This window comes from Canis lupus, unplaced genomic scaffold, assembly GCF_011100685.1.
Source record: "Canis lupus familiaris isolate Mischka breed German Shepherd unplaced genomic scaffold, alternate assembly UU_Cfam_GSD_1.0 chrUn_S129H289, whole genome shotgun sequence".
Classification (NCBI taxonomy): domain Eukaryota; kingdom Metazoa; phylum Chordata; class Mammalia; order Carnivora; family Canidae; genus Canis; species Canis lupus.
Genome location: NW_023330124.1, coordinates 11,714 through 38,200, shown reverse-complemented (window position 1 = coordinate 38,200; position 26,487 = coordinate 11,714). Strand labels below are relative to the sequence as shown.

The 26,487-nt window shown below is 40.2% G+C and overlaps 2 long non-coding RNA genes and 1 pseudogene across 2 annotated transcripts; all 3 read right to left on the bottom strand.

Moving 5' to 3' along the window:
- Positions 1-2,637: 2,637 nt before the first annotated feature.
- LOC119878251 lies at positions 2,638-2,734 on the bottom strand (annotated as a pseudogene).
- A 3,136-nt stretch (positions 2,735-5,870) lies between these two features.
- Positions 5,871-21,906, bottom strand: LOC119878249. The gene is made up of 2 exons (XR_005386717.1): positions 21,757-21,906; positions 5,871-6,199 (listed from the first exon to the last, which is right to left on the bottom strand). It is a non-coding gene; the product is annotated as an uncharacterized LOC119878249 (long non-coding RNA).
- Positions 21,907-23,063: 1,157 nt separating this feature from the next.
- On the bottom strand, positions 23,064-24,669 carry LOC119878250. The gene is made up of 3 exons (XR_005386718.1): positions 24,440-24,669; positions 23,741-23,889; positions 23,064-23,251 (listed from the first exon to the last, which is right to left on the bottom strand). It is a non-coding gene; the product is annotated as an uncharacterized LOC119878250 (long non-coding RNA).
- Positions 24,670-26,487: the final 1,818 nt, after the last annotated feature.

Below are 26,487 nucleotides of genomic sequence, written 5' to 3'. Positions count from 1 at the left end.
GTTTTGGAATTAAGGTGATGCTGCCTTCATAAAATGAGTCTGGAAGTATTCCGTCCCTTTCTATCTTTCAGAACAGCTTTAGTAGAATAGGTTTTGTTTCTTCTTTAAATATTTAATAGAATTCCCCTGGGAAGCCATCTGGCTCTGGACTTTTGTGTCTTGGGAGGTTTTTGATGACTGCTTCAATTTCCTCCCTGGTTATTGGCCTGTTCAGGTTTTCTGTTTCTTCCTGTTCCAGTTTTGGTCGTTTGTGGTTTTCCAGAAATGTGTCTGTTTCTTCTAGATTGACTAATTTATTGGTGTATAAATAAATTGCTTTATTAAAATATTATAATAATATTTTTATTATATATATATATAAAATTACATGGTTTTTTTTATTTTAAATTTTGTATTTCATTGGTATTGGTTGTGATTTCTCACCTTTCATTCATAATATTATAATTTGAGTCCTTTCTCCTTCTTTCAATAGACTGAATAATGGTTTATCTCTCTTACAAATTCTTTCAAAGAACCAACTCCTGGTTTTGTTGATCTGTTCTACAGTTCTTCTGGTCTCTACTTCATTGAGTTCTGCTCGAATCTTTATTAACTCTCTTCTTCTACTTGGTATAGGTTTATTTGCTGTCCTTTCTGCAGTTCCTTTAGGTGCAAGGTTAGCTTGTGTATTTGTTTTTTCCAATTTTTTGAGGGATGCTTATATTGTGATGTATTTCCCTCTCAGGACTGCTTTTGCTGTATCCCAAAGATTTTGAATGGTTGTATCTTCATTCTCATTAGTTTCCATGAATCTTTTTAATTCTTCTCTAATTTCCTGGTTGACTCTTTCATCTTTTAGCAGGCTGCACTTTAACCTCCATGTGTTTGAGTTTCTTCCAGATTCCTTCTTGTGATTGAGTTTAAGTTTCAAAGCATGGTGGTCTGAAAATATGCAGGGAACAATCCCAATCTTTTGGTATTGCCTGAGACCTGGTTTGTAAGCCAATATGGTCTATTCCAGAGAAAGTCCCATGTGCACTTGAGAAGAATGTGTGTTCAGTTGTGTTTGGACCTAAAGTTCTGTAGATATCTGTGAAATCCATATGATCCAGTGTATCATTTAAAGCTCTTGTTTCTTTGGTGATGTTGTGCTTAGAAGATCTGTCATTTGCCGCAAGTGCTAGGTTGAAGTTTCCTACTATTAGTGTATTATAATTTAATATGTCTTTACTTTGGTTATTAATTGTTTGATATACTTGGCAGCTCCCACATTAGGGGCATAAATATTCATGATTGTTAAGTCTTCTTGTTGGATAGACCCTTTGAGTATGACATAGTGTCCCTCTTCATCTCTTACTACAGTCTTTGGGATAACCTTTATCTGATAGGAGGATTGCCACCCCAGCTTTCTTTTGAGGACCATTTGAACGTTAATGGTTCTCCACCCTTTCATTTTCAGGTTGGAGGTGTCCTTAGGTCTCAAATGAGTCTCTTGTAGACAGCAAATGGATGGGTCTTGCTTTTTTATCCAGCCTGAAACCCTGTGTCTTTTGGTGGGATCATTTAGCCCATTCATGTTCAGAGTAACTATTGATAGATATGAACTTAGTGTCACCATAATACCTATTCAGTCCTTGTTTTTGTGGGTAGGTTCTTTGGGCTTCCTATTTATTTTACAGGGTCCCCCTTAACATTTCTTGCAGAGCTAGTTTAGTGGTCACATATTCTTCCAGTTTCTGCATCTCTTGGAAGCTCTTTATCTCTCCTTCTATTATGAATGAGAGCCTTGCTGGATAGAGTATTCTCGGCTGTATGTTCTTCTCATTTAAGACCTGATATCCTGCCAGCCCTTTCTGGTCTGCCAGGTCTTTGTGGAGAGGTCTGCTGTTAATCTGATATTTTTCCCCATATAAGTTATGGATCTCTTGTCTCTTACCACGTTAAGGATTTTCTCTTTATCTTTGAAATTTGCAAGTTTCACTATTAAATGTTGAGGTGTTGAACGGTTTTTATTGATTTTATTTTATTTTATTTTATTTTATTTTATTTTTTATTTTATTGATAGAGGATATCTCTATCTCCTGGATCTGAATGCCTGTTTCCCTCTCCAAATTAGGGAAGTTCTCAGCTATGATTTGTTCAATATGTAGATTTTTCCTTCTCAGGCTATCATTTATTTCCCTTAACCTTTCCTCATGGTCTTTTAATTGTTTTTCTCTTTTTTCCTCAGCTTCCTCCTTGCCATAAACTTGTGTTGTATATCTCTCACTCTTTCTTCTACCTCATTAACCCTCATCATTAGGACCTCCAGTTTGGATTGCATCTCATTTAATTGATTTTTAATATCATCCTGATTAGATCTAATTTCTGCAGTTATGAAGTCTCTTGAATCCTTTATGCTTTTTTTCCAGAGCTACTAGTAGCTTTATAATTGTGCTTCTGAATTGACTTTCTGATACTGAATTGTAATCTAAATTCTGTAACTCTGTGGCAGAGAGTACTGTTTCTGATTCTTTCTTTTGTGTTGAATTCTTCCTTCTAGTCATTTTGCTAAGTGCAGAGTGGCTGTATGTGAGCGGGCTGAGTCAAGAATATCAACCATGACCTAAGTAAATTTCACCCTGGATGATTCTGACAAGGCCAAAGACCAGAAGTTGAAAAAATATGGAATGCTGCATGTTATCCTTGTGCAAGGGCCATGCTAATCTTCTCTGTATCATTCCGATTTTAGTATATGTGCTGCTGAAGTGAGCACCATCACTTTGGTTCTCCAAATGGCTCTCACTCTGGCTCTTAGCTAAGAGCTCTGTTCAGGTACTTACACTCCCCAAACCACAGCTTACCATGATCCCTGCCTTAATTGCTATGAGCCCCTTTCTCCCTCTCCATCTCTGATGCTTGAAAGTCTTATGCTATTTATTTCTCCAGTGGTCCCTGTGAGATGAGACTGAAGTGTAGGCATCCTTAGAAGCACTCATAACAGTGGAGAAGCTGGATACCCTCCCTTGGGCTTTCCACACTGGAGAAATCAGAGGTTTCTGGGAGTATATCTTTGTGCTGTACTGCACTGGTTTTGGGAAAGGGTGATTAGGTCAAAGTAAAACTGCTCCTTTACCCTTCAAATGCATTATTTTATTTTATTTTTTTCTGAGCCAAGTAGATACTCCAGCCTCATCCTTGGTTCTAGGACTTTCACAAAGATGCCTTGACTATAGATACTCCTAGTTGGTTTTTCTCTGAGGGAACTGGAGAAGATCATTTTTTTGCCATCTTGGTGATATCATTATGACTTTTATGCTTAAAAAGGCTTTCTCTATCCATGTTCATATAAAATTCACCTATATTATCAACTATATGTCAGTAGTTTCATTGTTTCACAATTATGCCTTTAATTCATCTGAGAATTTATTTTGATAAATGTTATGAGAAAAAAAACCCTTTTTTCTTTAATAACTAATCACTTTAACACTTTTTTATATAGACATACCTTATTTTATCGTGCTTCACACAAATCTTTTTTTTTTTTTTTTTTTTTTTACAAATTGAAGTTTGTGGCAAACGTGCATTGAGCAAGTCTTTTGGTGTTATTTTTATTTCAACAGCATTTCTCACTTCATGTCTCTGTGTCCTTCTTGCAGTTCAAACTTACTCATTATTACTTAATTTGTTACGTGGATCTATGATCAGTGATTGCAACCAACTGAAAGTTCACATGATGGTTAGCATTTGTTAGTAATAAAGGTATTTTTATTTTTTAATTATTTATTCATGAGAGATGCAGAAAGAGAACGAGGCATAGACCTAGGCATAGGGAGAAGCAGATTCCCTGTGGGGAACCCCATGTGGGACTCCATCCTGGGACTCCAAGATCATGCCCTGAGCTGAAGGCAGATGCTCAACCACTGGACCACCCGTGCATCTCAGTAATAAAGTATTTTTAAATTTAAGGTATATACATTGTGTTTTTTGGACATAATGCTATTGCACACTTTTAATAGACTTCAATATTGTATACACATAACCTTTATATGCAGTGCAAAACCAAAAAAAATTCAGTTGATTCACTTTCATGAGATACTTGCTTCATTTTGGTGGTCTGGAATTGAAGACACAATATCTCCAAGCTGTGCCTATAAATTCAATCTGGTTTAATTTATTATATATTTGTCACTGAATGATGTGTAGCCCTAGGTGACGAAATCTGCATCTTGATCCTGGTGTCTTTCTGTTGCTAGCACTTAATGATGTACATGTTGAGTAGAATCAGTCAAAGCCCAAAGCTTTACATATACCCAGAGATCTGTTTTTATGTTGCCACGTCATTAAACCATACACCTACTTGCAGCTGTTCACCCAACAATGAGTACATGTGACTACATTCATTAAACCTACCTTACTAGTTTGTTCTTACATGGGAATCTCTCCCTTTAGAAACAAGTAGCTCGGGATCCCTGGGTGGCGCAGCGGTTTGGCGCCTGCCTTTGGCCCAGGGCGCGATCCTGGAGACCCGGGATCGAATCCCACGTCGGGCTCCCGGTGCATGGAGCCTGCTTCTCTCTCTGCCTCTCTCTCTCGCTCTCTCTCTGTGACTATCATAAATTAATAAAAAATTAAAAAAAAAGAAACAAGTAGCTCTCTCTATCTTGCAGGATTAGGACTGACAAGTTCAAGAATCAACTTTTCTTTCAGTATAACAAGTAAAGGAAGCTAACATCATTATTTAGGGTTGCTCTTGGCCTATGTCTTCTGCGATGCTTCTCTAATTCTAATTTGATGCCTTTTTTTTTTTTGAAGAGTATCCCTGGACTCTGGGTACCTCATTTCCTTCAGGTTTGGGTTATCTGACTTTTCTACCCAAGTATTTATTACTGCAGACTTGGAAGTAATGTCCCTGTATCCAGATCTGTGGCCATCTAATTCCTACTGAGAGGATTCTGATTTGGGAACCAGAGAATTTGCCTATAGGTGGCAGTGTAGAACAGAGTTTCTGTTCTTGCATTAATTTCCCGTGGCTGCTGTAACAAATGATCACAAACTTGGAGGCTTTAAACAATAGAAAACAATTTTTCCAAGTTCCAGAGGCCAAAAGTCTGAAATAAATATCACTGAGCCAAAAGCAAGGTATTGAGAGGGTACTCCCCTCTGAAGGCTCTGGTAGCTGCTGCCATTTCTTGGTTTGTAGTCACATCACTCCCATCTTCTGCCTCCATGGTCACATTGCTGCCTCCTCTAGTGTCTGTGTCAAGTCTCTATCTGCCTCACTTTTGTAGTGACACTTGTGATTGCATTAAGAGTTCATCCATTTAATTCAGGTAATTGCTCCACCTCCAGATTGTTACTTTAATTATGCAGATGTGTCTGCATAGGCTTTGCTAAATAAGATATCAGGTTTTACAGGTTCCAGGGTTTAGGACCTGATATCTTTGGGGGCCATTATTTAACTTACTGTAGTGAACAAGTGAGATCAAATAACACTAAGTTTAATCCCAGAGCCAGCATTCATTATCTGTGTGGAAATAGGTGATGGTGCAAACTTTTTATATTTTAGTTTCTTCATCTGAAAAAAATCAGCATACATACTACATATCTCATATAATTATTGTCAGCTACAAATCAGAAAATACATGCAAAAAGTCATCAAAGTACATGTCCCTAATGCAGTGTTAAATGTAAGTTCTTACATTATGATAGAGGATTGGAAGGATCAGTTGAATTAAATTGCAGACAGCCTATATACTACACTAAGGAGTTTAATACTGGCAGGGGTGGGGGGATTTGGGGGGCATACAGGAATCATTTAGGTTCTTATGCAAATGAGTCATAAGATAAGAGAGGGGCATTAAAAATTAATCTGGTATCTGTGGACAGAATTGAGAAAAGAAAGAGGAAAATTCATTGAAATGATTCAGGGAGATTTATTGACATGAACTAAAGAGAAACAGTATCTCTGAGAAGTAAAGACCTTCTATGTCTTTCCCAGCCCATAAGCTCCAGGAAGGCAGAAGCAATGCCATTATTTTTACCTATATGATGAATGATTGCCTCTCCAGAGTTCTAAAGAATTTTCTGTTTGTGGAGATCCCTGGGTGGCGCAGCGGTTTGGCGCCTGCCTTTGGCCCAGGTTGCGATCCTGGAGACTGGGGATCGAGTCCCACGTCGGGCTCCCGGTGCATGGAGCCTGCTTCTCCCTCTGCCTGTGCCTCTCTTTCTCTCTGTGTGACTATCATAAAAAAAAGAAATTTCTGTTTGTAACATACATTCACCTTCAATTAATTATGAATACTATCAACCATAATGGGAAGAAGATGGGTCTCTAAAATGGAATAAAGATATTCACAAAACTAAAGGATGCTACTTAGAAAAGATGAGAAGTTATGTCCGGAATGAAGTGAAAGTAACTTTTGCTTCTGAGGTTGGCATCATATCTGATGGCATGGAGGACTGTGTGGAAAAAATACTGTGGGCAAAATATGTCTAGAAAATAACACTACTGATCTGCCAAATCACAGCCATTATTTTAAATTCTAAGGGCACTGAATATTTATATAAGAATCATATTAGATGAGAATCTTGACTAGAAGTTGCTAGGATAGTGGAGAATATATTTTGCTGCTCAAGATGCCAGGAAGGAAATGGTACCAATTAAGCTTTAGGATGTTTGTCAGGTAAGCTGTATCTGTAAGTGGAGAGTAGAGGTGGCTGAGACAGAAAGAAAAAACTTTCTTCCTGACTTTAGCATCTGTGCTGCCAAAGTGAGCACTCTTCCTGATGTTAGGGTTTTAATTTATTTCAGTAATATACTGTATGGTTGTCCTTTTCACACACATATCCATGTGGGTTTATTTTCCTTCTCCTACTAGATTATAAATCTCATTAATCCCAGGCCTTAATATTTTCCCTTCTCTGTCTTTCTTAAATATCAGCACTAGGAAAAGTGCTTTGAAATGCCTTTTTTTAATGAAATGCTTTTTTTGAGTTTACTTCATAAAGTGGCTCCCTAAAATTTAGCCAAATACATCTCTTACTATAATCTGCATTTTCAGTAATGTTACTCTAATGGAAAAATTTCTTCACCTACATCTGCTTGGTTTAGTTGTCCTTTCAATTTATCATTAATTTAGTTTAATATCTTCAGTCACCAAGGAGAACCATAAAAGTGGATTTTAAAACCTTTTATCCTTTTAAAAGAAAATGCATCGAATTTCAACTTTTCTGGAGATTTTGAGATACTAAAACATATTGAACAAAAGTTAAAGTCTACACAAGGCTTAGTATAAAAAAATACATGGTGAACTTTAGTAGAGCAGAAAAGAAAGCTCTGTTATCTTCTCCAGTTGTTGGTATATTCATTCAGTAGTCACAGAAATATAAGTAAGGGAGGATAGCACATTTTCTTTATGGAGTGAAGGTTTTTGCTTAAATCTAGTGCTTGTGTTTGCATATTAAAAAGCTATTTAGGGGTGCCTGGGTGGCCCAATGGGTTAAGTTTCAGCTCAGGTTATGATTTCAAGGCGGTAAGATGGAGCCCCGTATTGGGCTCTGGGTTCAGCAGGGAGTCTGCCTGAGATTCTCTCTTTCTCTCTCATTTGAACTCTCTAAAACAAATAAATCTCTAAAAAATAAAAATAAATTTAAAAAGGATATTTATTTGCAGGATGATATGAGTTCAATGCAGCCATCCAAATATCTCTAATATTAAGAGAGGAGAAAGGCAAGATGGCAGAAGAGTAGGGTCCCCAAGTCACCTGTCCCCACCAAATTACCTAGATAATCTTCAAATCATCCTGAAAATCTATGAATTCGGCCTGAGAATTAAAGAGAGAACACCTGGAATGCTACAGTGAGAAGAGTTTGCGCTTCTACCAGGGTAGGAAGACGGGAAAAAAGAAATAAAGAAACAAAAGGCCTCCAAGGGGGAGGGGCCCCGCGAGGAGCCAGGCTGAGGCCGGGGCGAGTGTCCCCAGGACAGGAGAGCCCCGTCCCGGAGAGCAGGAGCTGCACCGACCTTCCCGGGGAAAGGCACCACAGTTGAGCAGGACCCCAGGAGGGCGGGGGTGCCCTCAGGCCCCCTGGGACACTAACAACCGCGCCCTGGGGAGCGCGCCGAGCTCCCTAAAGGGCTGCAGCGCACGCACGCATTGACCCGGAGCAGCTCGGAGGGGCTCGGGCGGCGGCTCGCGGGGAGGGGCTGCGGGCGGGAGCGCGAACCCACCAGCACAGGCCGGGAGCCCAGGGCGCCGGGGACACAGCCCAGGATCTGGCCTCCCCCGGGACAGGCAGAGGCCGGGAGGGCCCAGGACAGCGAGGACGCTCCTGCCCCGAGCTGAGCAGATCAGCGGCCCGGCCCGGAGCCTCCAGGCCCTGCAGACGGAGAGCTCTGGGGCTACTGCAGGAGCTGACTCCAGGGCTCCAGAGCTGGCCGCCGCCACTGCGGTTGTTCCTCCTGGGGCCTCGCGGGGTAAACAACCCACTGAGCCCTGCACCAGGCAGGGGGCTGAGCAGCTCCCCCAAGTGCTAACACCTGAAAATCAGCACAGCAGGGCCCTCCCCCAGAGGACCAGCTAGACCGACAGGGGAAAAACAAATTATTAACCAAGCAGCACTGGAAAGTTCCAGGGGAAGTCGAGGGATTTACAGTATACAGAATCAGAGGATACTCCCCCTTGTTTTTTGTTTTTTGATTTCTGTTTGCCCCCCCTTTTTTCTTTTTTCTTTCTTCTCTTTTTTTTCTTTTTTTTTCTTTTTCTATCTTCTTTTTTTCTTTTTCTTTTCTTCTTTCTCTTCCCTCTTTTTCTCCTTTTCCCAATACAACTTGTTTTTGGCCACTCTGCACTGAGCAAAATGATTAGAAGGAAAACCTCACCTCCAAAGAAAGAATCACAACTAGTCCACTCTCCCACGAGTTACAAAATCTGGATTACAATTCAATGTCAGAAAGCCAATTCAGAAGCACTATTATACAGCTACTGGTCACTCTAGAAAAAAGCAAAGGACTCAAGAGACTTCATGACTGCAGAATTTAGATCTAATCAGGCAGAACTTAAAAATCAATTGAATGAGATGCAATCCAAACTAGAGGTCCTAACGACGAGGGTTAACGAGGTGGAAGAATGAGTGAGTGACATAGAAGACAAGTTGATGGCAAAGAGAGAAACTGAGGAAAAAAGAACAAACAATTAAAAGATCATGAGGATACATTAAGGGAAATAAGTGACAGTGTGAGGAAGAAAAATCTACGTTTAATTGGGGTTTCCGAGGGCGCTGAAAGGGCCAGAGGGCCAGAATATGTATTCCTAATCTGGGCAGAAAAACAGGCATTCAGATCCAGGAAATAGAGAGATCCCCCCTTAAATTCAATAAAAACCCTTCAGCACCTCGACACTTGAGAGTGAAAATTGCAAATTCCAAAGATAAAGAGAAGGTCCTTAAAACAGCAAGAGACAAGAAATCCCTAATTTATTGGGGATCAATATCAGATTAACAGCAGACCTCTCCACAGAGACCTGGCAGGCCAGAAAGGGCTGGAAGGATATATTCAGGGTCCCAAATGAGAAAAACATGCAGCCAAGAATACTTTATCCAGCAAGGATGAATGGAAGGAGAGATAAAGAGCTTCCAAGACAGGCAGGAACTGAAAGAATATGTGACCTCCAAACCAGCTCTGCAAGAAATTTTAAGGGGGACTCTCAAAAATCCCCTTTAAGAAGAAATCCACTGGAACAATCCACAAAACAGGGACTGAATAGGTATCATGATGACACTAAACTCATATCTTTCAATAGTAACTCTGAACGTGAACGGGCTTAATGACCCCATCAAAAGGTGCAGGCTGTCAGACTGGATAAAAAAGCAGGACCTGTCTATTTGCTGTCTACAAGAGACTCATTTTAGACAGAAGGACACCTACAGCCTGAAAATTAAAGTTTGGAGAACCATTTACCATTCAAATGGTCCCCAAAAGAAAGCAGGAGCAGCCATCCTTATATCAGATAAACTAAAATTTACCCTGAAGACTGTAGTGAGAGATGAAGAGGGACACTATATCATACTTAAAGGATCTATCCAACAAGAGGACTTAACAATCCTCAATATTATGCCCCGAATGTGGGAGCTGCCAAATATATCAATCACTTAATAACCAAAGTTAAGACATACTTAGATAATAATACACTTATACTTGGTGACTTCAATCTAGCTCTTTCTATACTGATAGGTCTTCTAAGCACAACATTTCTAAAGAAACGAGAGCTTTAAATGATACACTGGACCAGATGGATTTCACAGATATCTACAGAACTTTACATCCAAACGCAAATGAATACACATTCTTCTCAAGTTCACATGGAACTTTCTCCAGAATAGACCACATACCGCATCACAATTCAGGTCTGAACCGATTTCAAAAGATTGGGATCGTCCCTTGTGTATTCTCAGATCATAATGCCTTGAAACTAGAACTAAATCACAAGAAGTTTGGAAGGACTTCAAACACGTGGAGGTTAAGGACCATCCTGCTAAAAGATGAAAGGGTCAACCAGGAAATTAAGGAGAAATTAAAAATTCTAATGAGAATGAAGATACTACCGTTTAAGACCTTTGGGATACAGCAAAAGCAGTCCTGAGGGGGAAATACATCGCAATACTAGCAGCCATCCAAAAACTGGAAAGAACTCAAATACAAAAGCTAACCTTACACCTAAAGGAGCTAGAGAAAAAAAAAAAAAAAACACAAATAGATCCTACACCCAGCAGAAGAAGAGAGTACTAAAGATTCGAGCAGAACTCAACGAAAACGAGAACCAGAAGAACTGTGGAACAGATCAACAAAACCAGGAGTTGGTCCTTTGAAAGAATTAATAAGATAGATAAACCATTAGCCACCCTTATTAAAAAGAAGAGAGAGAAGACTCAAATTAATAAAATCAGAATGAGAAAGGAGAGATCAAACCAACACCAAGGAAATACAAACGATTTTAAAAACATATTATGAACAGCTACATGCCAATAAATTAGGCAATCTAGAATAAATGGATGCATTTCTGGAAAACCACAAACTACCAAAACTGGAACAGGAAGAAATAGAAAACCTGAACGGCCAATAACCAGGGAGGAAATTGAAGCAGTCATCAAAACCCTCCCAAGACACAAAAGTCTGGGGCCAGATGGCTTCCCAGGGGAATTCTATCAAACGTTTAAAGAAAAACCCATACCTATTCTACTAAAGCTGTTTGGAAAGATAGAAAGAGATGGAGTACTTCCAAAGTCGTTCTATGAGGCTGGCATCACCTTAATTCCAAAACCAGACAAAGACCCCACCAAAAAGGAGAATCATAGACCAATATCTCTGATGAACATGGATGCAAAATTCTCAACAAGATACTAGCCAATAGGATCCAACAGTACGTTAAGATTATTCACCATAACCAAGTAGGATTTATCCCCGGGATGCAAGGCTGGTTCAACACTCGTAAAACAATCAATGTGATTCATCATATCAGCAAGAGAAAAAACAAGAACCATGTGATTCTCTCATTAGATGCAGAGAAAGCATTTGACAAAATACAGCGTCCATTCCTGATCAAAACACTTCAGAGTGTAGGGATAGAGGGAACATTCCTAACATCTTAAAGCCATCTATGAAAAGCCCACAGCAAATACCATTCTCAATGGAGAAGCACTGGGAGCCTTTCCCCAAAGATCAGGAACAAGACAGGGATGTCCACTCTCACCACTGCTATTCAACATAGTCCTGGAAGTCCTAGCCTCAGCAATCAGACAACAAAAGACATTAAAGGCATTCAAATTGGCAAAGAAGTCAAACTCTCCCTCTTTGCCGATGACATGATACTCTACATAGAAAACCCAAAAGCCTCCACCCCAAGATTGCTAGAATTCATACAGCAATTTGGCAGTGTGGCAGGATACAAAATCAATGCCCGGAAGTCAGTGGCATTTCTATACACTAACAATGAGACTGAAGAAAGAGAAATTAAGGAGTCAATCCCATTTACAATTGTACCCAAAAGCATAAGATACCTAGGAATAAACCTAACCAAAGAGGTAAAGGATCTATACCCTAAAAACTATAGAACACTTCTGAAAGAAATTGAGGAAGACACAAAGAGATGGAAAAATATTCCATGCTCATGGATTGGCAGAATTAATATTATGAAATGTTACCCCAGGGCAATTTACACGTTTAATACAATCCCTATGAAAATACCATGGACTTTCTTCAGAGAGTTGGAACAAATTATTTTAAAATTGGTGTGGAATCAGAAAACCCCGAATAGCCAGGGGAATTTTAAAAAAGAAAACCAGGGATCCCTGGGTGGCGCAGCGGTTTGGCGCCTGCCTTTGGCCCAGCACGATCCTGGAGACCCGGGATTGAATCCACGTCAGCTCTCCGGTGCATGGAGCCTGCTTCTCTCTCTGCCTCCCTCCCTCTCTCTCTCTCTCTCTCTCTCTCTCTCTCTGACTATCTAAATAAATAAATAAAATTTTAAAAAAGCTTGTTTAAAAAAAAAAAAAATAAAAAAAAACCATAGCTGGGGCATCACAATGCCAGATTTCAGGTTGTACTACAAAGCTGTGGTCATCAAGACAGTGTGGTACTGGCACAAAAACAGACACATAGATCAGGGGAACAGAATAGAGAACCCAGAAGTGGACCCAACTTTATGGTCAACTAATATTCGACAAAGGAAAGAAGACTATCCACTGGAAAGACAGTCTCTTCAATAAATGGTGCTGGAAAATTGGACATCCACATGCAGAAGATGAAACTAGACCACTCTCTTGCACCAGACACAAAATAAACTCAAAATGGATGAAAAATCTAGATGTGAGACAAGATTCCATCAAAATCCTAGAGGAGAACACAGGCAACACCCTTTTTGAATTCGGCAACAGTAACTTCTTGCAAGATACATCCATGAAGGCAAACGAAAGCAAAAATGAACTATTGGGACTTCATCAAGATAAGAAGCTTTTGCACAGCAAAGGATACAGTCAACAAAACTAAAAGACAACCTACAGAATGGGAGAAGATATTTGCAAATGACGTATCAGATGAAGGGCTAATTTCCAAGATTTATAAAGAACTTATTAAGCTCAACACCAAAGAAACAAACAATCCAATCATGAAATGGGCAAAAGACATGAACAGAAATCTCACAGAGGAAGACATAGACATGGCCAACAAGCACATGAGCAAATGCCCTGCATCACTGGCCATCAGGGAAATACAAATCAGAACCACAATGAGATACCACCTCACACCAGTGAGAATGGGGAAAATTAACAAGGCTGGAAACCACCAATTTGGAGAGGATGCAGAGAAAAGGGAACCCTCTTGCACGCTTGGTCGGAATGTGAACTGGTGCAGGCCACTCTGGAAACTGTGTGGAGGTTCCTCAAACAGTTAAAATAGACCTGCCCTATGACCCAGCAATTGCACTGCTGGGGATTTACCCCAAAGATACAGATGCAGTGAAACGACGGGACACCTGCACCCTGATGTTTCTAGCAGCAATGTCCACAATAGCCAAACTGTGGAAGGAGCCTCGGTGTCCATCGAAAGATGAATGGATAAAGAAGATGTGAAAGGGAATAGAGGGGAAGGGAGAAGAAATGGGTAGGAAATATCAGAAAGGGAGGCAGAATATGGAAGACTCTTAACTCTGGGAAACGAACTAGGGGTGGTGGACGGAGAGGAGGGTGGGTGGGGGTGACTGGGTTGTGGGCACTGAGGGGGCACTTGATGGGATAGCACTGGGTGTTATTCTGTATGTTGGCATATTGAACAGCAATAAAAAATAATTTTTATTAGAAAAAAAGAAGAAAGAAAGAAAGAAAGAAAGAAAGAAAGAAAGAAGAAAGAAAGAAAAAAGAAAGAAGAAAGAAAGAAAGAAGAAATAAAGAAAGAAAAGAAGAAGAAGAAAAAGAAGAGAAAGAAAAAAAAGAAAGAGAAAAAGAAAGAAAAGAAAGAAAGAAAGAAGAAGAAGAAAGAAAGAAGAAAGAAAGAAAGAAGAAAGAAAGAAAGAAAGAAAGAAAAAGGGATCCCTGGGTGGCGCAGCGGTTTGGTGCCTGCCTTGGCCCAGGCGCGATCCTGGAGACCCGGGATCGAATCCCACATCGGGCTCCCGGTGCATGAGCCTGCTTCTTCCTCTGCCTCTCTCTCTCTCTCTCTGTGTGACTATCATAAAAAAAAAAGCAGTGGTTAATTTTTGGAATAAGTTTAAAAAGGACATCAGAATTTTATGCTTTTTCAGAATTTCCTGCCTTATACTGAAATACAACATCCTTATTTCTAATGGTTCAGTTTGAATTGGTATGCACAGCAAGGGACAAGAGGCCTAGGGGCCAAAGCAAGACCGAGGGTAATTCAGGAGTGTCACAACCCTTCCAGGGACGAGTACCAAGTCAAAAAAGTGTTTTTCTCATCTCTTGAGAAGAGATGAAGAAATGAAACATCGTAAGTATGTCAGATGGGTTTTTTGTATGATACACTAGAAAACAATCTCTGAAATTTTATTCCAAGCTTTGTACACACTCCTTCAAATACTTCATCCACTCGAAACTAGCTAGGAGCTCAAAAGTATATTTGCTTGAATGCTAAGTGACCTCAACAGGAGCTATAGTCAGGGTGCCACCACCCAATTTATGTGACTGATAAGTTTTAAAAGGGGCAATATGAGAGTTTACAGACATCGATAATAGCTTCAAATATGACTCGCATATGTAAGGAAACCTTTTAAGGTATCTTAACCGGTCCAGAAACCCAGACAGTTAGTATTCTGTTTTCCATTTTCGTTTTCATTAAATCGTCCTCAATCAGCAATGTGACTAAGATAAATAGACAGCAGTACACGAGATAAAAATAGGAAGGCTCCTCAAAAACTCTCCTTAAATTCTATGCATGATTCATATTCAGCTTGAAAACCATTAGTTAAGAATGAAATAGCCAAAGATTCTAGCATATGAAGTGTGATGTATACCAACTTCTTAACCCTACAATATAATGGTAGGAAAGCTAACTCTGAAACCAAAACTCCATACCTAAAATAATTAGTACCAATACTTAGAATATAGCAAGATTTATTTTTCTTCCATTGTCTCTTACTTTCCACACAATAAGACAGGACATTATCAGGGTTGCCTGAACTATGTATGAAGTCAAGTCTATTTTTTTCTATCTGGCTATCATTCATAAAAACAAAATTCAAGGTTCTATTTACTTTATTTTAAAAAATATTTTTTATTTATTATTCATGAGAGACACTGAGACAGAGAGGCAGAGACGTAGGCAGAGAGAGAAGCAGACTTTGTGCAGGGAGCCTGACGTGGGACTGGATCCTAGGACTCCAGGATAATGCCCTGAGCTGAAGGCAGACGCTCAACCGCTGAGCCACCCAGGCGTCCCTCTATTTACTTTCATTAATTCAGCTAATAGGAGCTTTTGGGGGAATGAGAAGGGTACTTAGTGAGAAAAAGAGAAAAGATAACGGTTGTGCTTATGTGTCCCGGAGAAGTAATTCTCTTCCTCCTACTACTCCATATACTAGAGTTACTGTAGTATTCTTTTCTCATGTTTTAAAGACTACTATTCAGCAATTTAGGGGTTTTAAGGATTTATAACCTCCAGTCAAAATAGTATTTCATCTATCAATTGTCATTTCCATATTGGCACTAGCTCCTAGTTTCATTCACAAAACTAGGGTTGTCAGGGCCTTAATGAGGCAATCCTTCTGCCTCCATCACCCCACTGGTTAGGCCAAACATATGCCTACCCATTCAGTTCTGAAACCACCTGCAGAGAGGAAGTTAAATGAAGAAAAGTAAAGCATCACACTGTCACCATCTTTAGATAAGCTCTAATTTTACCCAAAGGAGAAAACTTTAACCACATAACAAAGCTGGCAATGACCATGATTAAATGATGCCTGTCATTCTGTCCTACCCCTGGGAGCTGCTCTCCACCCACTCCCAGGTGATGGATGTGTTTCTCTTGGTACACTGGGTTTAGATTGGCAAAGGAAGCAGACAGTTAAATTCATCAATCACCAGAGTGGGCAAAGCAGTATTTGATCTGCTCTGGAGAAAGGATGGGGACCTGAACAAAACTCATTGACACGCACAAAACCAAGGTCATCTCCCAGTACCACACGAATACATCAAAGCAGGCTCATTTAGTCTCAAAGTGTGAGTCACAAATACTAAGCCTGGAAGAGATCTTAGAGAACCTGAAACCAATCCATTGACACACAAATCAGAGAATTCCCTCCCTCCACAACAATAAAACAAAACCAGACTCCATGACTCAGCATTTGTTATCCATACTCTTGAAATTTGTTATCTATTAGATGTCAATGTTCTGAATTCCAAAGCTATATCCAGTTACTGATTCCACATGGTATATACTTCCTGACCAGTAAATCTACATGAAAAAAAAAGTTTAAATGTGAACAAATTTGCTGCTTATATCAACATGAAAAACAAAACAAACAGAATCCAACTTATCTCTGTCAACCCCCTCTTTTTTTTCCTTTTCCAAATTGCTTTTTAATGTCTGAAATTTGAAAACCAACAGCTACTTCTATAGGCTTTTTCAAGGCCCTGAAAACAATGACGTACTAGTAAATCTCTTATTAGTATCCTATAGATTCACAAGCTCAAGAAAACTCAAGATGACAGGTTTCATGAATATTTTCTTTCAAGAACTTTATAGTTTAACCATCCCATGAAAAATAATCTCTTTATTATGATATCTGCTAAAGAGATAGACCCAAAAGTGTGTCCCTTTGTACAAGTATGTACTTCTTAACAGTGGCCACAAAGGAACAATAGGCATACAAAACCAAATACTATATAAAATATCTGAAAAGAAAAAAAAAGAATCATACCACCATATTTTGTTCTCCTCATTACCTGTCACTCTTTTTTAGGGATAAATGGCCTGATGATTTTCTTACAATAGTTCCACAGCTTAAAGCAGCAAAAAATTTAAAATTTTTTTAAAAAAGCAAAAAAGTTATGATTTCAAAACAGAAATGAGAAATTCACTTTTGTTATTTGAATGTGTGCTGCATGGAAAATCATTATGATCCTTCCACTTGCAAATGTTTCGGACCCTTCGGTAAATATGTGTTTTCTAATAAAACAGTAACTCTCTGTTTAAAATAAAAATTGGTATGATAGGTCCATGTCCATTTTCAAAAAGTGTATTTTTCAATGACATCCAAGATAGGTCAGCATTTTCCCACTACTACAAAAAACAGCAATGTGTATCCTCGACGCAGGTATTACAACACATAAATACACTGTTGCCCTGGCTCTCCCTCTGGTTCCATCTGCTCTCTTGCTGTGCAACAGCTATAGCATAAAAAAGCCTATTCTCACACGCTTTTGATATTACACTATTTAATCACATACAGCTGTGGCTTACAGACTGTACAAAACACAATTTTAATGTAGTACTCGAAGCCAATTGTGGATAAACATCAACCATTTACTCCGAATAAGAAGTCCAACACTAAAAGATTTTCTTTTAAAGAAAGACTGGTTTTCTTAGAATTTGGCATGGACGTAATTGTGACTGAGCCCTCTCTCTGCCAAAAAGACTGATAATGTCAAAAAGGATTGTGTAAAATCATATTAGTGCAATAATGACGCTTTCCAGAATTCCTGGAGCCAGAAAGACCTGAAATGAACTTACATCCTACTTCTCTTCTTTTGTCTCCCTCCCTGCAAATCAGCCCTACCTCCAACCCTCTAATAGATTTAATTACTTCAGAGAAATAATTTTGATTTATAATTCTATTGTTCTTTTCCCAAACTGAGAGAAAGCGAAAGGAAGCTGTTAGGAAGATACTGTTAGAACAAATTGACATGAGGTTTCTTTTGAATTAAGAATGATTCTGGAGAGAAAGACAACAACAACATGAACTTTTTACATAGCTCCTCCTTTTAGCTAGGCACTAAACTTAGTACTGTGAAAACAATGGCTGCATTATAGAAAAGACAATTCCAAAGATAATTTAATATGGGGGGGAGGTAAAGAAAACAGGACAACTAGAAAGGGAGAGTGGCCCCTTGTTACTATTTTTCTCTTATTCAAAACCAATTAAAATTGTGTACATTCTCAAATGAGACAAACAAGATTTATCATAGTTTCATGCTATCATATTACCCCCTGAAGCGAAAGACATATTTGGAGTTGTACCTCAAGGTTCTATTGCTGGACAATTTTTAGAAAACCAGTTTTGTGTGTTTCAGCCTTTCAAAGGAAAACAGAACTTGGGAGTTTTCAAGGCTGTTTTAAAACTGGCAAGTTACCAACTCTGGCTATCAATGCAAATCTGAGGCAGGAAGTACTAAGGAAATCCTAAACTCTTTCCCTCCCTCTGCAGGATTTTCTACATTTTCATGTGCAAGAAGCATGTTAAGGGGTTGTCCTGTTTTGCTTTTGAAGGATCTGTACATTCACATCTTTGAGAATATCCCTTGCCCCATAGGAGCCTCTCTCTTCCTTTCCTACTCCTTAGTCCTTCGTGTTTCAAGTGTTTGCTCTCTCTATGGCACAATCAATCGGGCTCTAGCTAGACTTTGAGAGATGAGCAGCTGTCCAGGCTGCAGATGGTTGGAAACTCAGCCTGAAGTCAGTGTGCAGTTGATGAGTTACTCCCTATACCTGACCCCAACTTCACACCAGGTTCTGAATACGATCTGAGTAGCAGCCAGAAAAACTCTGTTGGGTCCCACAGATCTTTCTGCAAGATCTTCAGGGGAAGCAGATGGTCCAAGGCGGGAAAGCAGTAGGCTGATGGAAAAGCAGCATGAGTAGAAACCATGCCCTGGATCGGTAGAAACATCGTGACCCGGTCAGGGTAAGGAAATGGAAGGAAGGACTAGCTTGCTGTGTGCGTTTGGATGCATTTTAAAGTTTTGGGGAGATGATAAAGTTTTCCAGATACCACACATGAGGGAAATATCTTTCTCAGCAACAAAGTATCAATCACCAGGCTGTGACCATGTTTTACTCTTTTTAGCCTTCCTAGTTATGATTAAGTTGCTTTTCCAAGAAACCCTCCACAAAATAACTCAGATTGCGATTCACCCTGGGTCTCACAATGCAATAGCAACAGGTTGCTTGCTTTGAATGGGCTATAACAAAATTGCTGAGAAATATTAGGTTGTGACTCAATCAAACGTGATTATGGATATTATCATTAAGCTAATGAGCTATTTTTTGGTTCCCTTTCTCTAAAGTTTGCTGATTATCCTGGTGGCCTTCAAAGAGCAAATTCGTTTTGATGAAGATTTTTTTTTTTAAATCTGGCTATGGCTCTTATGTAAGTATTAAAGCATGTCATCAAGATTGCTTCTTTTCTGCTCAATCACAATGTTTCTTTTTTAAATTGCTTCTTTTAATAGGGGGAAAAATGGCCAAAAGAAAATTGACAAATGACAGCTTTTAATGCAAGGTCTTGGAAAGCATGCATCCTAGAACAATACCGCTACAAGATAGCTATCAGCTAGTCATTGGGTTTTCATTTTACTTCTATGTACATTTATCTAATATAATAATTTAAGCATTTGGAAAATTATTCAAAGGGAGAGAAGCATAAGTAACTTATTTCTAATTTCTTTTTCTTTTTAAGCAACAAAGGTAGTGAATTAGTTCTAATGTGATGGGAAAATAAGAGGAGCAGAGAAAGCAGGGAAGTGCCCCAAGTTTTTCTAAAACTTTAATTGCATTTGAGGAAAGGGAAACCTTTCCATTTATTTAGACACCTACTCTCATTTGTTTTATCATAAGAAAAGAGCAGCTGTATCTAACACACACATTTAAGTAGAAAGAAAAGGTTCAGTATTTTGTACTGTCTGAATAAATGCAATGATACACCTTGAGTTCTTTAAGAACCCCATAAAGATTCTTCACCCCAAACTAATGTCAGTAAATGGCTTTTGTTGATTAGTTAAGAACACCTGGTTTTACAGGACAGCTTAAGTTATGATGTCACCAGAATATGACTTTTATAGTCAACCACAGAACTCTATTTTTATCAACCGTAAGTATTCTTTATGTATCAGTATCATTTTAAATAGCTCTGATTTTTATTTTATTTTATTTTATTTTTTTTTTTTAAAGTTTAGAGAAGACTTGACTCTTTTTTTTTTTTAATATTTTTTTTTATATTTATGACAGTCACAGAGGGAGAGAGAGAGGCAGAGACACAGGCAGAGGGAGAAGCAGGCTCCATGCACCGGGAGCCTGACGTGGGATTCGATCCCGGGTCTCCAGGATCGCGCCCTGGGCCAAAGGCAGGCGCCAAACCGCTGCGCCACCCAGGGATCCCTGGCTCTGATTTTTAAAATAGATTATAACTATAAGCCAAGGCTAGGACTGTAGATTTTGTGAATTCCACCAAGGCTTGCTTACCAAATAAACATGAGCAGCATGTATTCCCCTCAGAATTATTATAGGTAATATTTTAAGATAAAAATATAAAAGGAGCAAAAAGACAACACTGAAATAACCCAGTTGTTTTCATGCTATACTGGGTCATGATAGTACTTTCTTACATAGTATTCATGCTGCCAGAAAGTCCCCACATTTTAAAGTATGATTGATCCTTATTCTCATTCCCTGTGTGCCCAAGTTTCAAAGCAGGGCACGTTTTCACATCTTCAGCTTCCAGGAATGTTATTAATGTCTATCATTTCAGAGCCACCGAAACAGTATTCGACAACTTCACAGCTCTGTGAAAGTTTGCAACATAATAATCAATATGAACTACCATGATAGCCAAAGTAGCTGATCCTATATTCCCCACCACCCTGATCTGATTGCCCGAATATCAGTTTAGGTCACCTAATGGATCTACTTCTTTAAAAATGTTCCAGAAGTTGATGGCTTTGACTAGCTTGAAAGTAACAAGATCCAGATGCTGCCGCCTGTCTACACACTAAACTACACAGGACCCCAAAACAGATTTTTTTAAATTCCCTCTATGTTTTTCAGGCTCTCCTCTTTTCCCTCACCACTGCACTTTCTTTCTTTACCTCAATCCCTCTCTCTCTCTCTCCCTCTCCCAGTCTCTCTCTTCACACACACACACACACACACACACACACACACACTTCCCATCAGTGTAGCTCATCCAACATCCTGTCCTTAATATAATGTGCAAGACATTATTTCCTGCTAGCAATAAGTTAAAAGAAATCTCAGGCAGGAAAGCAATTATTCCATTCATTTTTATCTAAAGTTTTCTTTCTGAATATGCTTCATATCAAAAAAAGAACCAAAAAGAAAGCATGAATTTTGAAACATTTGGAAAAATTTAGCCAAATGAGTAAAAGGATGGAATGTCCGATATTTTTCATGGAACCCTTGGGTTTGTTGTTTTTATTTCTTGGGGGGGGGATGAGGAATGACTATAAATTTCCTCTTTTAGACTAGCCCTTGCTTTGCCATTTCCTTGAGGAAGGCAGACAGCATTCTCCACCCAATCCCCCAAGAGTTAAACACACTGCACTGCACGGGAGCAGGAGGGCTGGTCTACTAAGCAGCAGCCCCACAAACTAAATGCTCACAAGGGCAAAAGCAATGTGAGGAGACCTTGCAGGGCAGGGCGAGTCATGGAGCGATTGAAAAAGAAAGAAAAAAAAGCAACAATTTTTAATAGAATTCGGAAAGTCTGCTGCCTCGTCTGGTTTACAAATAGGCATTGTTGGGAGACAGAATAAATAAGAGCTACACATCTGGATTACCGAACACTAATCCCATCAACGAGTCCCGGTGGCAGCACAGATCACTCAGGCACGCCTTGGTCACTCTCCGCATATTTATTTATTAAGAAGACAGTGGAGTCTGGCTAATGCGATACAAAATTAATATCACCTGTAAAGAAACATAACCCATACATTCAAAGCGATAAACTCTACCGACACCCTCCCCCCCAACTCATCAAGTCCAATTTAACTGACAAATTGGAGCAGTGATTTCACACCTGAGAGCCTTTCAGGTCTGAACTGCAGGATCAAGTTCATGGTTGGCACTGCCCACTGCTTAGTTACGTGGGCTTTCCACTGGCCCCGTAATGGTCATTTACGCACACACATAAGACTAAAGTATTAAAAATTTTTTTTAATTTTTTTATTTATTTATGATAGTCACACACAGAGAGAGAGGCAGAGACATAGGCAGAGGGAGAAGCAGGCTCCATGCACCGGAGCCCGACGTGGGATTCGATCCCAGGTCTCCAGGATCACGCCCTGGGCCAAAGGCAGGCGCCAAACCACTGCGCCACCCAGGGATCCCAAGACTAAAGTATTTAACCAATTCGTGTCCAATTATCAGTTATATTTCATCCCGTTTCAAGACCCACAGGCCTCCTGATGGCAGCCAGCACAGAAAAACAGAGCTTCGAAAAGTAAAGAACATCTATTGTAAAGCTCCAAACTTCAGTCTCTAGAGTCTTGATCACCCTCCATATAAAATAAAATATGTAAGGCAAATACACAAAAACAAAAGCACACCCAAACAAACTCTACGGGACGTCAGTTTCGTACTATACCTTCCCACACCCTTCTTTCATTCTATACTCTGTGATTGAAAGTCTGAGTTGCCCCCACCCTGGTGCATCCTATCCAGTGAGAAAAACCCTTTCAGAGCCACAAAGAACAGCTCACCAGAAAAGCCTCTGAAATCGTTGTTGTTCCTGATAATCACTGTCACAATCTCCTTTCTAACAACCCTGTCCATCTGCAAAGCACTTTACTACGGATATCAGGAACATCTTTATGTTGCCAAATAACAACAAAGGAACACGAGCGAAACTATTATCTCTGCTAGAAGAGAAAAACCACAATCCCAGGGCTTGCTTTCTTCTCATATTCTCCTCTGCCTCATTAACTCCATTGCTATGTTACTAATTTCAAAGAAGCAGGAAGAGGTGATGGGAAAGGGGAGGTAAATAATAATCCACATGCCTGTTTCCCATCCCAAGTGCAGGATACACACTGCTTGCCAGACTGTGGGTCGAGCCATACCTTGGTTTAGAGACAGTGAGGATATAGTAAGTGTACTGGGGGTACATTTGTGGCTGATCCAGGCGTTTACCCATGTAGCTGGAATCTTTATCTCCGAGGCAGGGAACTCGATGACAGGGTATAGTGCCCCAGGCCGAGCGTCCTCTTAAACCACTATTCCTGATGGTCCCGATGACTGATGAGGCTTCAGAGATCCTTCGTCTTCCACCACTCACTAGTTCCAACACGGCAGGAATTTAAAAAAGAACACACCAAAAAAAAAAAAGAAAGAAAGAAAGAAAGAAAGAAAGAAAGAAAGAAAGAAAGAAAGAAAGAAAGAAAGAAAAAAGGAAGGTATTGGTAGAACAACACGCACCACACACCACACACACACGCACACACACACACACACACACAGCCTTCCCAGATCCTGCCTTCCTTCCCCCAGCTGCCAGGGTCCACTTGGGATGAGGCACTTTGTTCTCTACCCAGGCTGTCTGTAGTGATGTCAATTGCCAGCGTTTGTAAAGAGGGAGAGAAGAAAAAAATCAAAGTCTTTTTAGCACAACTCTGAATCCTTGCAGATCAGCTTCCTGTCTCCTGTTTGTCTCTTTCCCCACCTTAAAGAAAAAGGGAAAAAAAAAAGAAAAAGAAAGAAAGAAAGAAACAAAAAAATGAAAAAGAAAAAAAAGAAAGAGAAAGGGGAAAAGAAAAAAAAAACAACCTTGCACAGCCTGGTTGCTGCTGTCTCCCTTCCAGAGTGACATGGTGTTCGGGCTCCTCCTGTCCTTTCATTCACTTCCTCTCCTTCCAGCCGGTGGGTGGAACCTCTCCAGGGAGCAGGGTATGCAGTCCAGAAAGCTGCAGTATTTCCTCCAAGAAAAAAAAAAAAAGCCTGCTTCAACCCCTGCTGCAAGCAAAGTCCTGATTCCCTCTGCTGGCTATCTCGAACAGCAAAGCAATTTTTGCAGCAAAGCTGCTGCCGCTGGAACTGAACCCAGGGAACTCAAATTCGGGCGGTGGATTATTTCTTATCCTTCCCTCCATCTACCCCACACAAGAGCTGCCTTTTTTTTCTTGCCAAGTGGCAAGGTAAGCCACACTGCTAAAGCAAACACAGAAGACCACGGGAGGGAAGAGAGGACGAAGGGAGAAGGAAGAGAAAGACAAAATAAAAGCAGACGGACGACCCGTGCTGGTTAAAATGGAACAAGTGTGTCCCAGATGCTTTCAGAACCTGTTAACATACGAAAGCCAGATGAATCCAAGACCCGGTCCAGAAACTAACCTTTTACTTCTCGGAGACACGGAGGATGCTAAGCATTGAAGAAATTTGAGAGTCTATGCCAGGACTACTATTAGCAAGCCCTGCATCGTCAGATCACAAGGACCAACTTGCCATAGCCGAAATGATCATTCTTACCCTTACATCCGTTTTGTAAGCATCAAAGGAGGTATCCCATTAGGTTTACAGGCGTCTTCATAAATAAAAGCTCTGGTTCTCTCACTGTCTATCTATGATGATTTTGATTCAGGGATGCTTTAATCACTTTCCCGATGTCATCACAAAAAAAAGCACAATTACCTGACAGAGTTTTTCCCCACCAATAATAAGTAATATTCTGACATGTCTGTCAGCTGTTACATTATAATACAAATGGTTTCAGCGAAAATATATTCCTTTAAGGGTCCCTTTTCAAGGCAGTCAAGGCTAAAATTAGACATGCCAGCTGTGTTTTGCTGTGAGCGCTCACGCATGCCCAAAGCGTGGCCAGACCAACATTGAGCGCCTCTCCACTTCGTCAAACCAGCTCTGTTCTCCCCAGCCTAGAGCTGCCTTTTCAGATAAGAGGTTCCTGGTACAAATCCAGCTTCCTAGTGAGGAAGAACAGAGAATTCCAGCCCAGTGCACAATATGGTATCCAGCCACAAACAAGCCCTGCCGCCCGTGAGGTCACTGGCTTTCACTCAGGGGTCTGGTTATTAGAAGCTGTGTGAGTGCATGGATATTCCTTGGAAAAATTAAGGATGGTGGATAAATAGCTTTATGTTTGACAAGAATAACAACCAGAAAGAAGGAAGGAGAGAGGGTGGGAAGGTAGGAGTTAGAAGCCCTGATATCACTGTCATTAAGAAATTAAATCAATTCCACCAACATTGAAATGTGTTCTTCTGGGCCTTATTCGTCCCATCCAGAAAGTGGAAATGCTGCCAACTTATGTGGCTGAAGGTGGTAAACGGAATCAGATACTAAATCAAAACTACATTGATTTAAAATCATTCAGTGGCATCTCAATGCTCAGACAATAAAGTCTTGGCTTCTTGGAATAGTTTTCAAGACCCTTGAAAACCCAACTTTATTCTCCAGCCTCAGACAGTAAACTCTGGCCCTCGTAGTCTATATCTGAGTCACAGTGAACTGCTTTTAAAGTGGAATGTGCGGAGGATCCCTGGGTGGCTCAGCGGTTTGGCGCCTGCCTTCAGCCCAGGGCCTGAATCTGGAGTTCCGGGATCGAGTCTCACGCCGGGCTCCCTGCATGGAGCCTGCTTCTCCCTCTGCCTGTGTCTCTCTGCCCCTCTCTCTCTGTCTCTATAAATAAAATCTTTAAAAAAATAATAAACTGGAATGTGCCCTCTCAGGGACTTCTGTCATCTGCTCTGCCCCAAATGGTCTTGCATCCCCATTCAGCCCATCCTTCAGCTCTCAACATGGATATCACCCCTCGGAATAGCTTTCCCTAAAGCCTCCCTTCCCTGCTGCACCTTATATTTGCCCTAAAAGGATGCTTATCCTGGGCAACTGTCTGTTAATTGCATGTTTGTTTCTTCTAGGATGCCGGAAAAGCATCAGGAAAAGCAGAAAGTAGGAGTCCCCATCATTCTCATTCACGTTCCATTTCCACAAACTGTCATGGAATCTGACACAAAATGGTGCTCTGCAAGTGTTTGAAGAGTAAGATACCTTAAACCCGATAAAAATTCTAAGTCAATTCGTATCCTCTCTCAGTACATTTCAGTACACTTCTGGATGCAGGGGATAGAGTGGTAACACGGATCACAACATGTCCATCCCTCATAGAATATATATTCTAGTGAGGGAGATAAGCAAAGAAGTAAGCAAGTAAACAGGCATTATCAATCAGGTAATATGTAGTACTGTTCATAAATATAAAGCTAAGTAAACAGAAAGAGTCACAATTCCACTTTAAATAGATAGTCAGGAAATGCTCACCAAGAAAGAGCTCTGAGGTTAAAGGAAGAGTGGGAACCACACCCTGGGTGTTGTGTACTATGAGAGCACTTCTTGTGAGAGCCAAGGCCTTCGTTCCAATCCTGCCTTTGCCAGATCACTCTGCCTCCTTTCTCATCCATCCAGTGTCACTACACACTTCATACGGTTATCATGAAAATTCACCACAACAAACATGCAAAGCATTTATAACGCCTTGGAACATACTGGATCTGCCCAAT